The sequence below is a fragment of the Salvelinus fontinalis genome, chromosome 3 (genome assembly GCF_029448725.1).
Source record: "Salvelinus fontinalis isolate EN_2023a chromosome 3, ASM2944872v1, whole genome shotgun sequence".
NCBI classification, from domain to species: domain Eukaryota; kingdom Metazoa; phylum Chordata; class Actinopteri; order Salmoniformes; family Salmonidae; genus Salvelinus; species Salvelinus fontinalis.
The window spans coordinates 26,212,698-26,231,516 of NC_074667.1; the positions used below are offsets into that span (position 1 = coordinate 26,212,698).

The window sequence follows — 18,819 nt, forward strand, 5'->3', positions numbered from 1 at the left end:
AGTAAGTTTATTGACAAAATTCCCTCTTCACACACAGGCACGCATTAAAACACACACCTCATAGTTAGGGCCCTGTCTTTGGGTTAATCACGTCACATGACCTGAATTTTAACCATTTATATTTAATTTTATTTAACTAGATAAGTCACTTAAGAACAAATTCTTATTTACAATAATGGCCTACCAAAAGGCCTCCCGCAGGGGCTAGGATTAAAAATAAAATCAAAAATTTAGGACAAAACACACATCACGACGAGAGACAACACCATATAGAGACCTAAGACGACAACAACATAGCACGGCAGCCACACATGACAACTGTCCCCTTTTTTAATATCTCAGATGGTCCAGCACCATCCTCAGACAATTGCTTTAATTTTTGGTCTACTTCTCATTCCTGGAAAAGGCTTCAAATAAAAGGTTAAAATTCCAGGTCATATGACATGATTAACCAAAACGCAGGTCCCTACTCACAGGGAAGGAAAATACAGTCAGCTGAAAATATCACATGACCTACGGCAAACATTATTGGCGTGTCTGAGCTGTTAGGTGACTCTACAATACTGAAGACGCACACATAAACACAAAAAAAACTTTATATGTATCCTTCACAGATTATAAAACCTTACACTATATTTTACTTGTCTGCTATTGAATAAAACACTTCAAGATAAACTCTCGCTCTCTCAGAACTTGGATGTCAATCTCTCGCAGAACTCAAAGACCTCTTCTGCGAGGGCGGGATCTCGGGCCAGGGGAGCAGGGAGAACCAGGGAACAGTCGCTGTCAAAGTACTTCCCTGTTATTCCCTCCGTCTCCACAGCAACCGCACAGTACATGGTGCTCACTGCCCCTTCCTCAGAAGACTGTGTGGACAGAGATGGGAGAAGGTGAGGCTAGGTATACAGTAGGGCTGGGATTCAATCCATTCGCGCTGTCAGTTATGCACATTTTAAAGTCAATGTTCCGCCGTTCACATTAATTGCTGCAGATGCCTGCTCAGTCGGAAATGTCAAGCACTTTAACACGGATCAAGCGCTGATCAGATTGAATCCCGGCCTAAGAACACACACACACACTAACCACCTCTGCATAAAAGAGACAGCCACTGCTAGTAAATACATTAACTGCCAGTCAATAGCGCAGTGCTTTGTTTTGGTGAAAAAATGCTAGTCATATGCCAGGAAATAAGTCATCCTTAATTTGCAACTTTGACAAAGAAACTCTGAATTTTGACAGATTCCCCTTGTTGATTCAGGGAAACTGCTAGAAATTCAATTTTTCAGACACACACACATACACGCACGCTTGACTCCTTTTCACACTGGTTTATTCTGTCTTTAGATTTAAGGTCTCTATTCAATCTGTATTGCTGAATTTAGCATTCCAACTTGATTTCCATTACATTTCAATGTTCCCGCATTAGCGGAGACTGCATTCAAGGTAAACGCTGCATATGTCGGCGCAATCGTAAATTAACTTCACATTTCGATTGCGCAATCTGTAACGATTCAGCAATACAGATTGAATAGAGCCCTAAGAATTCTTTCTGGACAAACTCAACAGTTCTTACGAGGTAGGATGGCACACACACACACACACACACACACACACACACACACACACACAGCAGAAACAGTACAAATTCCACTGTCACGGTTGGCCAAAACAGTCCAAATTCCACAGTCGCGGTTCACGTGAGCCCAGAGACAGAAATAAAAGCTGTTTTCATTACCAACATGTGGTAGCGTTTACAGTTGTTCTGCTGGTTTATTGAGTGGATTTGTTTTTTTCAACTCATTCTGTAGTGTGCCGCTGTTTTGTTGGGTCCCCACCAGACCAGGGCAGAAAATAATTGTATTTTGTAGTTTATTTGAAAATACAAACTTTTCAAATACTCAAGGTAGTGGAATATAGCTTATATAGAGTTTCGACTAAAAGGCAACTATTTTCTTTGAAATTCAAATACAGGTCTCAGAACATTTTTATAATATGTGAAAGTATTTAAAATACTTCTCAGAAAACCAAATTATATTAAGGTATTTATTTATTTTATTTGTATACATTTTTTTCATGAAAAAAAGATTCACACCAGATACAAACATCAACTTACAGATGCACACAAACAACAACAACATTTAATCTGCCCAGACCAGCATGCTCACACCCCTATCCCTAGTGGGCCACATGGCCTTAAATTGTATCAATTTGTCTTTCATCAGTCACCCATGGTATTTCAATAATAAATAACGAGATTTTCCTATTGCGTTAATGATGGGAGATAGATTGATTTCCATGTTTTTAGTATAATTTCTTTCTAGATGAGAAGAGAATCAGCCCATTGGGTATCTCACTACACCCCCATATGACATGTCTTAAAATATGCAAACAGACAGATTAAAAGTAAGTTTACATTGTAATACTTCTGACAGCCAACTTTCTAGCTCCGCCCATAACTTTTAGGAAAACCCAGAAAGTATAGATTATTGAGTTATTGTTAGTTTTACACTTAAGACATGACTCTGCTGTTGTGCTGTAGAATTTGTTAATTTTGTAGCGAGTTAATACAATTCCAAGTTTGGAAAGTAAAAACCACCATCAGACTTAGGAAGATGTAAATCTTTCCTTTTAATTCTATGAATTTTACTTGCCCATATAAAGTCTGATATGATAGTATACTTTTTTTTAAAGAATGTCTTCGGTGGGGTAATATGTATTACCGAAAATAAATACAAACACTTTGGCAGCCATGCCATTCTGAAGAGGTTTATTCTACCTGTAAGATTTATGGGAAGATTGTTCAATTTAATTAGATCTGCTTTCATATTGTTAAGTAATGGAATTTATATATTTGTTGTTTGTTGTCACTTATTAAGTATCTGTAATGTTCTTCGTCGGGCGAAAGAGAGGAGGACCAAGATGCAGCGTGGTGAGTATTCATTTTAATAAGAATACTTCAACAACGAACAAAACAATAAAGTAAACGAACGAACGAACGAAAACGTAACAGTCTCGTATAGTGAACACGAACACAGGAACAATCACCCACAACCCACAATGAAAAAACAGGCTACCTAAATATGGCTCTCAATCAGAGACAACGACTGACACCTGCCTCTGATTGAGAACCATATCAGGCCAAACACATAGAAACAGACAAACTAGACATACAACATAGAATGCCCACTCACATCACACCCTGACCAAACAAAACATAGAAACATAAAAAGCAAACTATGGTCAGGGCGTGACAGTATCCTTATTTGTTGTAGTCTACTTAAAGGACTGCTTGAGTTATTCTTTTTCATATTGTAATCATCATTTATTCCCTTAAATTGGATTTTTAGAGTGTTCTGGAAATATTTTTAGCAAAGGGGGCATTGAGTTTTCAGTATTGGTCAGGTATATCAGGAGATTATCTGCAAATAAGTTTAGTTTATATTCATATTTACCAATACTGATACCTGTTACTTATGGGTCCTGTCTAATTCCTTCTGCAAGCTGTTCAATTGGCGGTGTAAACAGGAGGGTGGAGAGGGGACATCCCTGTCTTGTGCCCCTTTCTAAAGCAATTTCATCAGATAATGTATTATTTGTGCATATTTTTGATTTAGGACATTTATATATTATTTGTATTAAATTTATTATTTCATCTGTAAAGTTGAAAACTTCCAAAGTTTTGAATTTAAAAAAGGCCATTTAAGATGGTCTAAAGCCTTTTCAGGATCAACATCCATTATTAATAAATCTATATATTTGTCAATATATATTTGTTTTTATTTACTTGTCACAGTTTATTAAACTTGTGTCTATAATCATTAGGGGACTCTCTAGATTTTCCTGATTTTAATATAACTGAAATAACTGTTTGAAACATAGAACTATAAGTACTGAATTGAGTGACATGTGTTGTCATTTGTGTAAAAAGGGGTGCTAATTTGTCTCAAAATGTTGAATAGAATTCTATGGGAAAGCGATCCAGTCCTGGTGCTTTTCTCCGTGTATATGTTTTAACAGTATGTAATACAGGGGTGTCAAACTCATTCCACGGAGGGCCTAGTGTCTGCAGGTTTTTGGTTTTCCCTTTCAATAAAGCCCTAGACAACCAGGTGTGGGGAGTTCCTAACTAATTAGTGATGTTAATTCATCAATCAAGTACAAGGGAGGAGCGAAAACCCGCAGACACTCGGCCCTCCGTGGAATGAGTTTGACACCTGTGATGTAATATTTATTTTTGGGCGATCTCTGTTTTCTGATAATTGCTTCACGGTTGTTGAGTCTAAGAAGACTATAAGGTCCGTCTCACTGTTGTTTAATTCTGATGTATATACATTTGAATAGAAGCTTATAAAATTGTCATTAATCACTTTGTTATTTCTAATAACAGCATTTGTATCTTTCTTTTAAAATTATAACTGGTTTAGCATGTATTCCTTTTTGTGAGAGCTGCAAGATATTTACCAGGTTTATTTGCCATTAAGTAATATGCTTTATTGGAGTTTGCCCTCTTCAAAAGTAAAAGACTGTGTTCTTGACTGTGTAAAAGACTGTGTAAAGATTTGTTATGGTCTTTTTCTAAGATAGAAATAAAAAATTAAAGAAAAATAAATCACGTAATCAGATTTAGTTTTTGCCAAATATTAGATTATCATTGAGATTATCATTCCCATAATGTATGCCTTAAAGACATCCCAGATTATATCGGGGGTCGGCTTTTCTCTATGTCTACATTTGTAATGGTAACGGCCTCTATTTTTCCAGGCATTGCGTTAACGCTAATTAGCATTGGCTCACGAAACTACCTCTAGCTTCCTTGATACTGGACACATAGACATACAATTTGTATCCACGAGTTAATCTGACTCTGGGGAAGTATATAAAGGAGTATGCCTTTAAGTGTTGAAAGATGACTAAATATCCCAAAAGTACCCTTTTGAATCAACTATAGCCAAATCTGAGTAACCATCCCTCTATAGATGGTGTAATGTGTGTTTGAAACAAGAACACTGACCCTCAGATGGTCAAAGAGGTTCAAAGTTGTATATGCAAAGCATCCAATGTTTGCAAATGGCTTTGAATTACTCTTCAGTAGTTTCAGGTATCGTACAATTAATTGCAGCTTTCAACCTTTTCAGTGGCATGTTGAAAGAGTCATACAGTAGTTAAGCGCCACAACCTATTTATACTTATCTGTACAAAATATCATTGGTTAAAATGGCTCAGCTGGAAATTATCTTTAAAAAGCGCACTGTCGGTTGTCTGGTGCAGTAAGTCTCTTTAGTTTCCTTGTGAATGAAGTGAGACCTAACACATCCTGTTCCAAGACATGTTACAACCAGGACCATAACAATAACAAATATTATATCTCACACATTTTCTTCCCAACTACAGACTGTCTCAGAAACACACTTTTCCCGGAATTTAGTCAAAGGAGCGATGTCGACAAGCACATTGCACTTGAATGTGATATACACAAAAAGCAGGGAGATTGCCTTTAAAAGGTGTGTTGTCATTTGTCCGGTGTGCACTGCTGAAATGCACCTTTCAATGAATCCCAGCCTTTCGCTCTTTCAGTTCAGACAAAAAGAACATATTGATTACAACTTCATTTTACAGTACACTATTTACTTGTTATTTGGAAACTACTGTATAAAATCACAATTATTACATAATAACATATAAGTACCAGAAATCGTTTCTTACTTAATACCAGCTGAAATAGGATGGTAAAATATAGTGTTAAACAATGTACTGTTTGAATGATTTTCACCAGGGTGTTATGATTCAAAATGTTCACCTTGAAGAAGAAGATTCCGATCATGTTGAAGAGGAACCGAACCATGAAGTTATAGTGTCTCATCACTTCTGTCATCACCACACCGGGGTGGACGGAGTTAGCTGTCACCCCTGTGAGACACACGCACACACAGACACACTGTGACGGCCCTGAATATTTCTGAACCGTCTCAGTGCTTCTCCTTCTAATAGGGCGCTTCCCCTTTAATTCCCCATTAAATAGCCAGCATCAGCTGCGCAAAGGTGAAGTTGTGATTGAGACATGAATGAGGATGTGTACTACCCTCAGTTCATGAAGCTTCGCTATTCCGTTTGTTTTGTTGCCTTAAAGTGTGTTTTGTAGCCGTATAGCGAGTTTACCCAGGATTGGATCCACTCTGTGCGTCTGTGGACTACACCTCTCCGTTGTTTTTCGTGGCCTTTTCTCCGCTGGAGATATGTTGGCGGATTGGATTGTTTGACTGACCACATTTTTTTGTACACGGTATTTCATTTGTTTTGAGGTGATGTATACTGTGATTTATGTAGTTGTGAGGACGTATTAGTCTTTGATACGCTTTATAGTTGTGTTGTAAAATAAGTGTTATTTTGAGTGTATGAATATACTGGGTTTACGCTACGGACCAACGTTGCGTGACTAAGGTCACTGGAGTCCCTGAACTTATTTGCCGGGCTGGACTCTGTTTATGCCCGAGGTACAGGACATTTCTAAATGAACATAAGCGCATTATTTGTTATATTGTTGTGTGTGTGATCATTTATGTTGTTAATACAACCACGCAAAAGAATACACTTGTTTGAAGTTCTTTCCAATGTCTTAAGGGGTTTATGAAAAGTATATTATTCCCATCCTGACTTTTACATAAGTCCTTTGTATTGGTGTGACTTGACGGACCAGATGGGACTCATTCCCCCCCCCAAACAAAAAAGGAGAAACCAATGTTTTCTCTGGTAGGCACAACCTACCTGGCACCCCTATAAATAAACTCAAGTCAAAACCGTTACAACACGCACAGAAGAGTTTATAAACTACACAAAAGCCCAGAAATTCATATCCCTCCTTTACCACTCAGAAATGATGCTCATTGTAAAATGTTACTCATCCACTAATACAGTTGTTTTAGCAGCAGTTAATAGGGTATTGCTCTAAACCAGAATTTGATAATCGAATAGCCAACCCATATGCCATCAACACTCCTACTCTGAGCTGCTTTACTAATACTGGCCCAGGCCTTCATACCTACCTGTTCATTGTAGCCTTCGCGCCAGCTCGTTAGTGCAGATGATGTTGTGCAGCTTGGTGTGGTTGTACACACTGCCCATAGTGTAGTCCAGGTTCTTTCCCTTGAAGTGCGAGAAGTCGACCATACCCATCCAGTGGCTCATGGATGACACGTTGACAATGCGTGCCGGTGCTGATTGCTTCAGCAGGTCTGGACGGAAGGGAGAGGGGGAGGAAGAGGGGGAACGGGGGATGGAGAGGCGAGAGAAGAGTAGTGGGAAGTGAATACAGTAACAATAAAGTGTGGAATGTAACGTGAGAACTGGGACAATGTTACATACAGTAACCTACTGTAAGGTTGAGTAGATATAAAACAGGTAAAGTAACAAAATGCACAACTCACAAAATACAGCACTAGAATAAACTCTTAGAAAAAAGGTGCTGTCTACTGTAGAACCTCAAATCAAATGTATTTATATAGCCCTTCTTACATCAGCTGATATCTCAAAGTGCTGTACAGAAACCCAGCCTAAAACCCCGAACAGCAAGCAATGCAGGTGTAGAAGCACGGTTATTTGGCTGTCCCCATAGTAGAACCCTTTGAATAACCTTTTTTGGTTCCAGGTAGAAGCATTTGGGGTTCCATGAAGAACCCTTTCCACAGATGGTTCTACAGTGCTGTGAAAAAGTATTTTTCCTCTTTCTGATTTTCTAAATTTTTGCATATTTTTGATACTGATACAGATCTTCAACCAAAACAAAAAAAGATAAAGGGAACCTGAGTTAACATAACAAAAATTATAATAGATTTAATTAACAAAGTTCTGCCACACCCAATTCCCCTGTGTGAAAAAGTAATTGCCCCCTTACACTCAATAACTTGTTGTGCCACCTTTAGCTGCAATGACTGCAACCAAATGCTTCCTGTAGTTGTTAATCAGTCTCTCAGATCGCTGTGGAGGAATTTTGGCCCACTCTTGCATGCAGAACTGCTTTAACTGAACAACGTTTGTGGGCTTTCAAGCTGCTCGTTTCAAGTCCTACCACAACATCTCAATAAGGTCTGGACTTTGACTGTCAACTTCACATTTGTTGTTTTTTAACCATGTTCATGTAGACTTGATTGTGTGTTTTGGATCACTGTCTTGCTGTGTGATCCAGCTGCGCTTCAGCTTCAGCTCACAGACGGATGACCTGACATTCTCCTGTAGAATTCTCTGATACAGAGCAGAATTCATGGTTCCTTCTATTAAGGCAAGTCGTCCGGGTCCCAAGGCAGCAAAGAAACCCAAGTGGCGCAGCGGTCTAAGGCGCTGCATCTCAGTGCAAGAGGTGTCACTACAGTCCCTGGTTCAAATCCAGGCTGTATCATTGGGAGTCACATAGGGCGGTGCACAATTGGCCCAGCGTCGTCTGGGTTTGGCTGGGGTAGGCTGTCATTGTAAATAAGAATTTGTCCTTAACTGACTTGCCTAGTTAAATAAATAAAAAATATATAAAAATCCCCAAACCATCACAGTACCACCAACATGCTTGACAGTAAGCAAAGTTCAGACCTAATCCCAATTGAGATGTGGCAGGACTTGAAATAAAGCAATTCTGCATGCAAGAGTGGGCAAATAATTCCTCCACAGCGACGTGAGAGACTGATCAACAACTATAAGAAGCGTTTGGTTGGAGTCATTGCAGCTAAAGGTGGTACAACCAGTTATTGAGTCTAATGGGGCAATTACTTTTTCACACAGGGGCATTGGGTGTTGCATAACTTTGTTTATGAAATAAGTATGCAATTGTGTTATTTGTTCACTCAGGTTCCCTTTATCTAATGTTAGATTTTGGTTGAAGATCTGATAACATTCAGTATCAAAAATATAAAAAAATTGATAAAATCAGAAAGGGACAAATACTTTCTCACGGCACTGTCACGCCCTGATCTGTTTCACCTGTCCTTGTGCTTGTCTCCACCCTCCTCCAGGTGTCGCTCATCTACCCAACTTATCCCCTGGGTATTTATACCTGTGTTTTCTGTCTGTCTGTGCCAGCTCGTCTTGTTTGTTCAAGTCAACCAGCGGTTTGTCTCAGCGCCTGCTTTTCCTCTGTCTCGCTTTTTCCTCATCCTCCTGGTTTTGTCCCTTGTCTTGCCTGTCCTGACCCTGGGCCTGCCTGGCGTCCTGTACCTTGGCCCCACTACTCTGGATTATTGACCCCTGCCTGCCTCGACCCGTCGTTTGCCTGCCCCTGTTGTTGCAATAAACATTGTTACTTCAGCAGTCTGCACTTGGGTCTTACCTGAAACCTGACAGGCACTGTACATGGAACCCAAAAGGGTTCTCCGATGGGGACAGTGGAAGAACCCTTATAGAAACACTTTTGTCTAAGAGTGTATAGGAACATATTTTGTATAATAAGCCTATAGCCGTGGCCTGTGTAACGCTGCAGTAGTTGCACACAGAGCTCCAGCATTACAGCAGGGTGAGGTATTAGTGGGATATGTTTTATCTTACCCAGAAGCAGGTTGGTGAGGAGGAAAGGACCCACATGGTTGGTAGCAAAAGACACCTCTAGCCCATCTGAGGTGATATCTCTAGGCAAGCCTCTGTGCAGACACAATATAACCAAACCAAGGCACACCCATACATATTTGAAAATATGTATTTTAAATACAGAAAGCATTACTAAAATATGTGATAAGAAAAGCTGTGAATGCATTTTACTTTGGGCACAAAAGGATGTGCATGTAGCAAACAGACATAGATAATGAATGGGAATTTGTAAGCCAAATTGTAATTGGGTGGAATGGCATGTTACCATCGTTATTATCAATCAAGCAAAGCTGTTCGTCTCATGGACATTCTTATTGGGTACTGACTCGAAATGACAACCGTGCTTTGCTAATCTTACCCAAGACCTAAATAGACCTAAATTAACTCTCCTCATGCCCAGTCTTCAGTCTTATGGAGTGTAGACACCCTTGATTCAAACCCAGTTGATCACACTAATGTGATGGCTGTTGATGTCCACCCCCGGTTCCCTGCATCTTAGCCTGGAATCCAGAGTGAATATCGCTCCTTTTCATTACTGTTCTGCTTCAGGTGAATATTGAAAATTTAGTGATATTCAGTGTGGATTTCAGGCAATAACTGACTCTGGACCCAATGCCCACCTGAAGCCCTGGCATTGTCGACCAGGATGTGGAGAGAGCTCCTTCACTATTGTCTTTTGCTTCAAGTGGAACAGTAATAAATTGTGAACGATATTCAGTGTGGATTCCAGCCTAAGTGTGTATTCCAGGCTAATCTGGATCCGATGCCCACCTGAAGCCCCGGCGTTGTTGACCAGTATGTGGAGCTCCTTCTCCTCTCGCAGGACGCCCTCTGCGAACGCCCTCACCGACGCCAGGGACGAGGTGTCCACCAGACGCAGGTGCACGTCGGCATTCCCACTCCGCTTACGGATCTCATGCAGGGCGACGCTACCGCGAGCCTCGCTCCGGCACGCCATGATAACACGAGCCCCGCGCCGGGCAAAGTCAAGGGCAATGAACTTCCCTATCCCTGAGAGTGTGATAGGTGGGGTGTAAGAGGAAAGGAGTTAAAGAGAAAATGAGAGAGAGAAAGAAGACGTAGAATGAGAGAGGGAAAGAGAATGGAAGTGGTAGAAAAAGAGAACGAGAAACAGAAAGATGGGTGAAAGGGAATGAGAAAACAGGATAGGGGAGTAGAGAGGGAGGGAGGTAAAACAGGGTTAACGTAAACTCACCCCATTCCGTACAAATGTGCGCAACCGTGACATTCAAAGGAGGCTGCAAAGAAAACTAATGGGACTGTGTTGACTTCAAAATCTGGGGTGTGAACTACGTTTCTATTCAAGCGTTGATTGACATGGTAATGGCTCTATAGTATTGGAGAAAAGTTGAAAAAACGAACCCTCCGTTACATCGTGATGTGTCATGCCGTAACGTACCGCACGCATAAAGCAACTATTTATGTCTTACAATCTCTCTCCACCAGGTGTAGCACTTCTCTCATCGTTTAAAAACAAGAAATGGACCGTGACGGGGGTAAGGGGGATACCTAGTAATTTTTTGCGTCATCACTGCAAGCGATCATGACTCTGAAAGCCGCTGTTTACTTCTGAAGATCACTTTAGCACCGCCCTAAAAACCCGATTTCAAATTCGACACAAACCTTCAAATAGGTATGTAACGACACATTATATAAACGCTTTATAGTGTTTTATTTACATTTTAGAGGTGATAAGGTGATAAGTTGGACAGATCGAGTGAAAAAAAGCCGTTTTACCACACAACATCTCTCCTTCTCACTACCACGCATTAGTACCGCTTCCCCACCCGCCATTTTTAAAAAGACCCGACGGAGCTCACTGCCTTCTTGAATCATGCAGAAACGGGCAGCGTGGAGGTCTCGGCATGAATTCTGTTGGAAAGGGGAGAAATTATGCTTTACAATGGTATTGACATTACAGTTGATCTGGAAGTATTACGTTTTTTGGGCGCTAAAATAAGGTAAATTTTACGGACCAAGGCGATGTACAAAATTGAGTGAGTTTACGTTAGTGATAAAGACACTAAGCAGGACAAAACAAAGTTCAAAAGCATTTGCTCAGGCTGCAATCAAACAGGGAACTGCTTGTGTGTATGCCACAGGAAGGGAAGGACAGCTTATAATAATGTCCGAAACGGAGCTAATGGAATGGCATCAAACACCTGGAAACCATGTGTTTGATTATTTGATACCATTCCACTGATTCCGCTTCAGTCATTAACACGAGCCCGTTTCCCCCAATTAGGTGCCACCAACCTCCTGTGGTGTACGCGTGCCCGCCTGCTTGTCTGACTGACATTTCTGTATGTGTGCAAAAGCTGTAAAAGACAGGTGTTTTGTAACAGGTGTGACTGATTGACTTGTTAACTCTCCAAGCGATCTCATCGGTTAATTGTATGTTTGCTGAATTGTATTTAAGCAAAGATTATCTATTATATTGACAAGATAGTCAATTTATTGGGAATACAAGTCCTCAAAGATAGAAGGCAGGCGGGAGGAGGCGAGATCAGGTGGGACCATTCTAGTCAATGACAGGGCAGATACGTGTGTGAACAGGCCATAGAGATAGAGGTCTCATCTTTATCTCTGTCATTATAGTGTCTGTGATGGCATGGGCAGCGCCATTTTAAAGTAGTACATTTTCCTCCTCTTTATTGTCTGATTGCTCCCAACTCGTAGGCTCCCCACCCAGTTGACGACTTTTAAAATAGTGGAAGCCCTCAATGGCAATATCCATGTTAAAATGGGCTATATCCATGATGAGTCATACATCTATCTTCATGCAACAGGCACAACTCCGTTATTGTCCGATACATAAGTTGCCGTAATTCCGAGTGCGTCCACTTATATCAGTGCATTCTTAACAACCTAACCATTACGAAATGTCTATTTGATCAAATAAGCCTCATGTAACAAATGAGCAATTACATTTTTTTGTTGACCAAATTCGACACTCACTGGCAGGGGCGCCGCCAGGGATCTTGGGCCCCATGAAAAGATATCACATTGGGCACCACCACCACAGGCCACACCAACCTTGAGCAATTGCTGTAACCACACACCTCCAGAACCCAATCAAAGCTTTAAATAACTCTACTTTATCAGGCTTTCAACTCTCTTGTAGTCCAATATTTACTGCATGATATTTACTGACAGTGAGCTGTGAAAATATAACACTGTGCAGACATGCATGCAACATTCTGCATACAGTGGAATTCACTATTTGATGCAAGACTGATAACCTCGATAAGAAATGTGCTAAAGGCCATCTTTTACAGTCTAAATGTAATTTTAATGGTAATATTCTTGAATGGAAAATTCTCTTAACATTAATGAAAAATTAAAAGAAATAAAACTTATACATCAACCTCTTCAATTAAAATAAATTAACATTATCTATAGAATTATATAACAATCAAAATAATTAAATAAGCAGCAGATTTTTGAACTAAGCATACATACCAACTAGAAAATAAAAGTGGAAATGGAAAAGAAAATGGAAATTCAAAGGTCTGATGGTGGCGCTAGAGGAAAGGTCAAGTGGTCAGTCTGTTCTCAGTCTTGTTCTCAGCCTGTGGGCATCATGTGTGTAGTGATCCAATATCCATATCCATGCTTGTCACGGTCGTCTTGAGGTGAATGAATGGACCAAGGCGCAGCGTGATATGAATACATCTTCTTTTATTTTACGACGAAGATGAACACGAAACACTTATACAAAACAACAAACAACCGTGAAGCTACAAACGAAAGTGCACACACAAGCTACTTACGTTCAACATAGACAATCTCCCACAATCACCTAAAGCCTATGGCTGCCTTAAATATGGCTCCCAATCAGAGACAATTAATGACATCTGTCTCTGATTGAGAACCAAACCAGGCAACCATAGACTTTCCTAGAACTCTCTCCTGAACACAAACCCATACACTATACAACACCCCCTAAACAATACACACACCCTAAACTAGACAAAACACACAAACTTCCCATGTCACACCCTGACCTAACTAAAATAATAAAGAAAACAAAGAATACTAAGGCCAGGGCGTGACAATGCCATGTAACAGTTATCACTGGCCCTTGCTCAGCCTTACTCACCCAGAGCCCAGCGCAGAGCCTTCTTGCTAGCAAAGTCACTGAGCATTTGAAGTCCAGCTTTCTAGCTAACTGACTTTCAATGGACAGCATGGCAAGACTGCAAAGCCTGTCCGGGGACATAGTGGACCTCAAATAGTTTTTTTTGTCGGTTTTAGCTTACTGAAAACTCTGAAAACACCACAACAGTCACAGGCAGTGTGCAAAATATACGTAAAGCAATGCACACTTCTCCAAAAATGCTTTGCAGCTGCATCTTACAAATTGCATTCAGGAGACCAAGAGGGGACAAGTTAGGGGGGAAAGTGGCAGCGTATACAGTGTTCAGGTGTCTTAATTCATTTTGAAACTCAGGTGTAAGATCTCTGGAATACTTCATGATCAGTGGTTGGCACACAGAAGGGACTTTATCCTCACTAATCTGCCCAACTTTCAGAACAGAAGACAATTATTCTACAATTGTTGCAGTGGTGTGGAACCTAGTGTCCAAGTCACTTATTATGTTGTCCATAGCAGTAAAAAAACACTGTGTTCTGAAACACATTTGCTGCACTGTCCTGAGCTGTCTGTCTCCTCTTGAGAGGTCTCATCATGGAATCTCTTCCTTTTCCTCTGGTGTCTGTGTTCCTTGCTAAATTGAGGTGCAACAATCATTTGCGTAGCAATCAATGTTGCCTCAGACAAGAGAGACTCTCTTCCATCTCTGAGACCCTGCATCTCTTCCTTTAAGGCTCTGATATTGGCTGCCTCTGTGTCAAGTGAGATTTTTCCTGACTGGAGAATCACATTCCTGTCCTTAATGCATTTCAGTACCTGCATGCCAACTGACATGTCATTCCACACAATGCTGCTCACCTCCTTCTGTTGGGAGAAGTTTTATTAGTACATTGTAAATAAATTATTATATTAATGATGATAGGTTAATAATTTCACATTGAAAAATGTTTACCTAGTGTTCTAATATTTTTTTAGGACCACAAACTCGTCCTAACTCCCACCACCCCAAACAGCTCCTCACTTCGTGGGCTTATTTTCATGGACATATTTTGGCAGGAGTAAAACCTCTCGCTTCGCCTCTTACTCTCTGATTTAAGCCTTGTTTCTTTCTGTTTTAGATGCGACTGTCTACAGGAGGGCATGCAGTCCAGAGGTATGGTTGTTTCCACGAGCATGGGGGAAGTGGAGTATTGGGAGTTTCCAAGATGGACCTATCTCCTGGGCTGCACCACCTCCTGTGCCTTTTTGTTACTTTGATTGTTTGTCAATTGAAATTGCATGGTTTGTAAATATTCCTGGCCCAGTGAGAAAGGCCACTGCTGAAAAGGTGAACTTGTAAACCATACCCTATTATTTATTAAATGCTGAAACTAGTCCTTCTGTTTGGTCTTTACTTCACTATGCCTGCTCATCCCAGTTACAAATAACCTGTCACGTTTCCACCTCGTGACAGTTTCCTTCACATGAAACTTGGCACTTCTGAGTTCTGAGCTAACTGACATGCACAGCTATTGTTCCAAGTGGTTGTCTATAGCTCGGTTTCCATCCAATTGATGACAGATTTTAATGCAAATATTCTAAAATCTGCATTTATCTGTAATATGCGCATTTTACCACCAGAGATGTTTCCATCAAATTGACTTGTTGTGGACAAAAGGCTGTGCGTGATGACAAAGTGCACATAAAAATAACTTTTGCGGTTAAATTCCCATTTATCAAATAAAAAATACAAGTTAAATAGGTTTCATTTGATTTTCAACTCTGATATGAATAATGTAAGTTAAGCAGGTTCCTGGAATAAAATATACATAGAAATAAACACTCACAAATACAATTTAAATAAGGGGCAATGTTCAAATGAGGATGTGTTCGCATCATCAGAAAACACAAAAAGATCCCACCTTGTCTAGAAATATTTTGTTTTATCAACATTTTGAAAAGTTTACATTCAAATTTTATGTTTCCATCAGGCCTATTGTGACATTTTTTTTATCAGTGTACTTTAACCTGTTTGGGCTGCAGCCCGACACCGGTACACTTATGACAACATCCAGCTCAAGTGCAGGGCGCGAAATTCAAAATATATATATTTTTTATATTTAACTTTCACACATTAACAAGTCCAAGACACCAGATGAAAGGTACACATCTTGTGAATCAAGCCAACATGTCCGATTTTTTAAATGTTTTACAGGGAAGACACAATATGTAAATCTATTAGCTAACCACGTTAGCAAAAGACACCACTATTCTTACTCCATCAGTTTTTACCTCCATCAGTAGCTATCACAAATTCGACCAAATAAAGATAGAAATAGCCACTAACCAAGAAACAACTTCATCAGATGACAGTCTGATAACATATTTATTGTATAGCATATGTTTTGTTTGAAAAATTTGCATATTTCAGGTATAAATCATAGTTTACATTTCAGCTACAATCAGAAATTGCACCGAAAGCAGCCATAATATTTACAGACACCAACGTCAAATACCTAATTACTCATCATAAAACATTTCTGAAAAATACATAGTGTACAGCAATTGAAAGACAGGCATCTTGTGATTCCAGACAATATTTCCGATTTATTAAATGTTTTACAGCGCAAACAAAATGTAGCGTGATATTAGCGTAGCCACAATAGCCAGAAACACTTGGGCGCGCACAACCAGCTCACATGCACGACAGATATTAGAAATAGCATCATAAAATGTTTCTTACTTTTGGTGATCTTCCGTCAGAATGTTGGACAAGGTGTCCTTTGTCCAGAACAGTCGTTGTTTTGATCTGGAACGGCAAATATCCCTCTTCATTTAGCATGGGCACTTGCCAAGTGGCACGGATCACTCCAACGTCAACAAAGTCAGAGAACGGAGCACGGCAAAACTCCCGAAAAAATTTCAATAATCTGATTAAACTATATTGAAAAAACATACGTTACGATGATATGGTCACATGTATCAAATAAAATCTAAGTCGGAGATGTTAGTCGTCCATAACGACAGCTAAACAGAAGGCATATCCATGTCCTCTTTCGCGCGCTCCAGAAACAGGATATGGACGGTCACGTCAAACAAAGAGCTTTTATTCCACCTCAGACCACGATAGACACGACATTTCTTCTCTCACCGCATCTTGACAACCAGGGGAAGGTGTATGAAGTGTATGTAGACTCTTACGTATCACGCCCATGTATAGGCATGAAGTTGAACAGAGCATCGATTTCTGACATTCCACTTCCTGGTCAGGAAAAGTGCTGCAGAATGAGTTCTGTTTTACTCAGAGAAATAATTCAAACGGTTTTAGAAACTAGAGAGTGTTTTCTATCCAATAGTAATAATAATATGCATATTGTACGAGCAAGAATTGAGTACGAGGCCGTTTGAAATGGACACATTTGATCAGGCTACTCAATACTGCCCCTTGCAGCCATAACATTAATGACAGGCCTGATGGAAACAGCAAATGTGTTGGTAAACTTGGTAATCGTTCCAAATGTCGACAAAAGAGAATATGCTCGACAAGGTGGGATCTTTTTGTGGCTATAGCTAAGTTTCCATCCAATTGGTGACAGATTTCCATGTTGAATATTCTAAAATCCGCATAAAAATAATATGCACATTTTCCCACTAGAGACTTGTTTCCATCAAATTGATTCGTTGCAGACGAAAGCCTGTGCGTGATGACGTAAGGAACATAAAAATACTAATTCCCATGAACCGAATAAAAAAGACAAGTTAAATCGGTTTCCATCGAATTTTCAACTATATTGATGGTTTTCTCACAAAAAAAGTGCCATTATAGCAAGGAGCTTGATGCTTTTTTCCAATAAATATTAAGGGTCTTTTTCTGGTGACATGTTAATCGATGCTTGGCTGCCATTTGACAAATAAAAAATTATCTCCCTCTTTTATCCATAATAATCTCATAATGTAGGCTGTATGTGCGCTCAAGCCACCAGTGCGCATATCTGCGCTGTGCTGGCCAGAGCGCGCGTGTCAATACCAGAGTGGGCACATTAGCTATATAATGCAAAACTGTCAGTAGAGTTGAAAATGAATGGAAACCCTCTCTCACGGACAAAAACGTGTGGACATACAGGAGAACGCTCACTTTCTTCACATCTTCAATGCGGGATTCCAAAAGCATGCCATTAACTAAACTCCAAAGTCTATTTGAGACACTTTGAGTGCGGGCTGGAGGTTGAAAAGTTAAAGTGAGGAAAATGCATCATGTCAAGAGTTATTTCCCCGCTGGACAAACACTGGTTGAATCATAGTTGTTTCCACATCCTTTCGATGAAATTGAACCAAAGTGAATATAGATGCTGAATTCACGTCTGTGCCCAGTGAGTTACCAATTATGATTTAAATAGTCTTTAGATCTTGTTGTATTACCATTTGGTTAAGAGTTAAGAATTTTTGTCTGTGCGCAATGGTGGATAAATATAATTATTGAATCAAATTGACTGGATAAGCCTGTCCAAGCAAAACAAGTCTATAGTCCATGCCAAGTGGCACCATACAAAACAGTTACCTGTGTTAGCTCCAGTCACTATGGCTGTCTTGCCCTTCAGTTGCACCAGACAGGCGCGCGGATCCCACGACCCTCGCCGCTGTGATCGCAAGACAAGTCCCAAAATCACCGTTGATACAGCCCACAACGGGTGAGAGAAAACATCAGTCCAAACCAAATACATTGAAAAATCCACCGAGGCCCAAATGCAGAACGAAAATGTATCTGGATACAACTTCGCAATTGTCAGTCAGGTTGAAGCAGATTTCTTGTTATTGTCAGTCAGGTTGAAGCAGATTTACGACCCACCTCCTTTCTGAGGGCTATTTGCCAGTATCTACATAAAACGATTCAAGTCAACACCCGAAGTTTTCCCCAAAGTCGATGTTGCCACTGAGTGTACACAACATTGGGAAAACCTGCTCTTTAAATCAAATCAAATGTTATTGGTCACATACACATGGTGAGCAGATGTTACTGCCAGTGTAGCAAAATGCTTGTGCTTCTGTCACGCCCTGGCCTTAGTTATCTTTGTTTTCTTTATTATTTTAGTTAGGTCAGGGTGTGACATGGGGGATGCAGGTGTTTTGTTATTGTCTAGGGGTTTTTGTATGTCTATGGGTGT

The 18,819-nt window shown here is 40.1% G+C and overlaps 1 pseudogene; it reads right to left on the bottom strand.

The window, feature by feature from the left end:
• On the bottom strand, positions 1-18,567 carry LOC129842028 (retinol dehydrogenase 12-like; annotated as a pseudogene).
• Between the last annotated feature and the right edge of the window lie 252 nt (positions 18,568-18,819).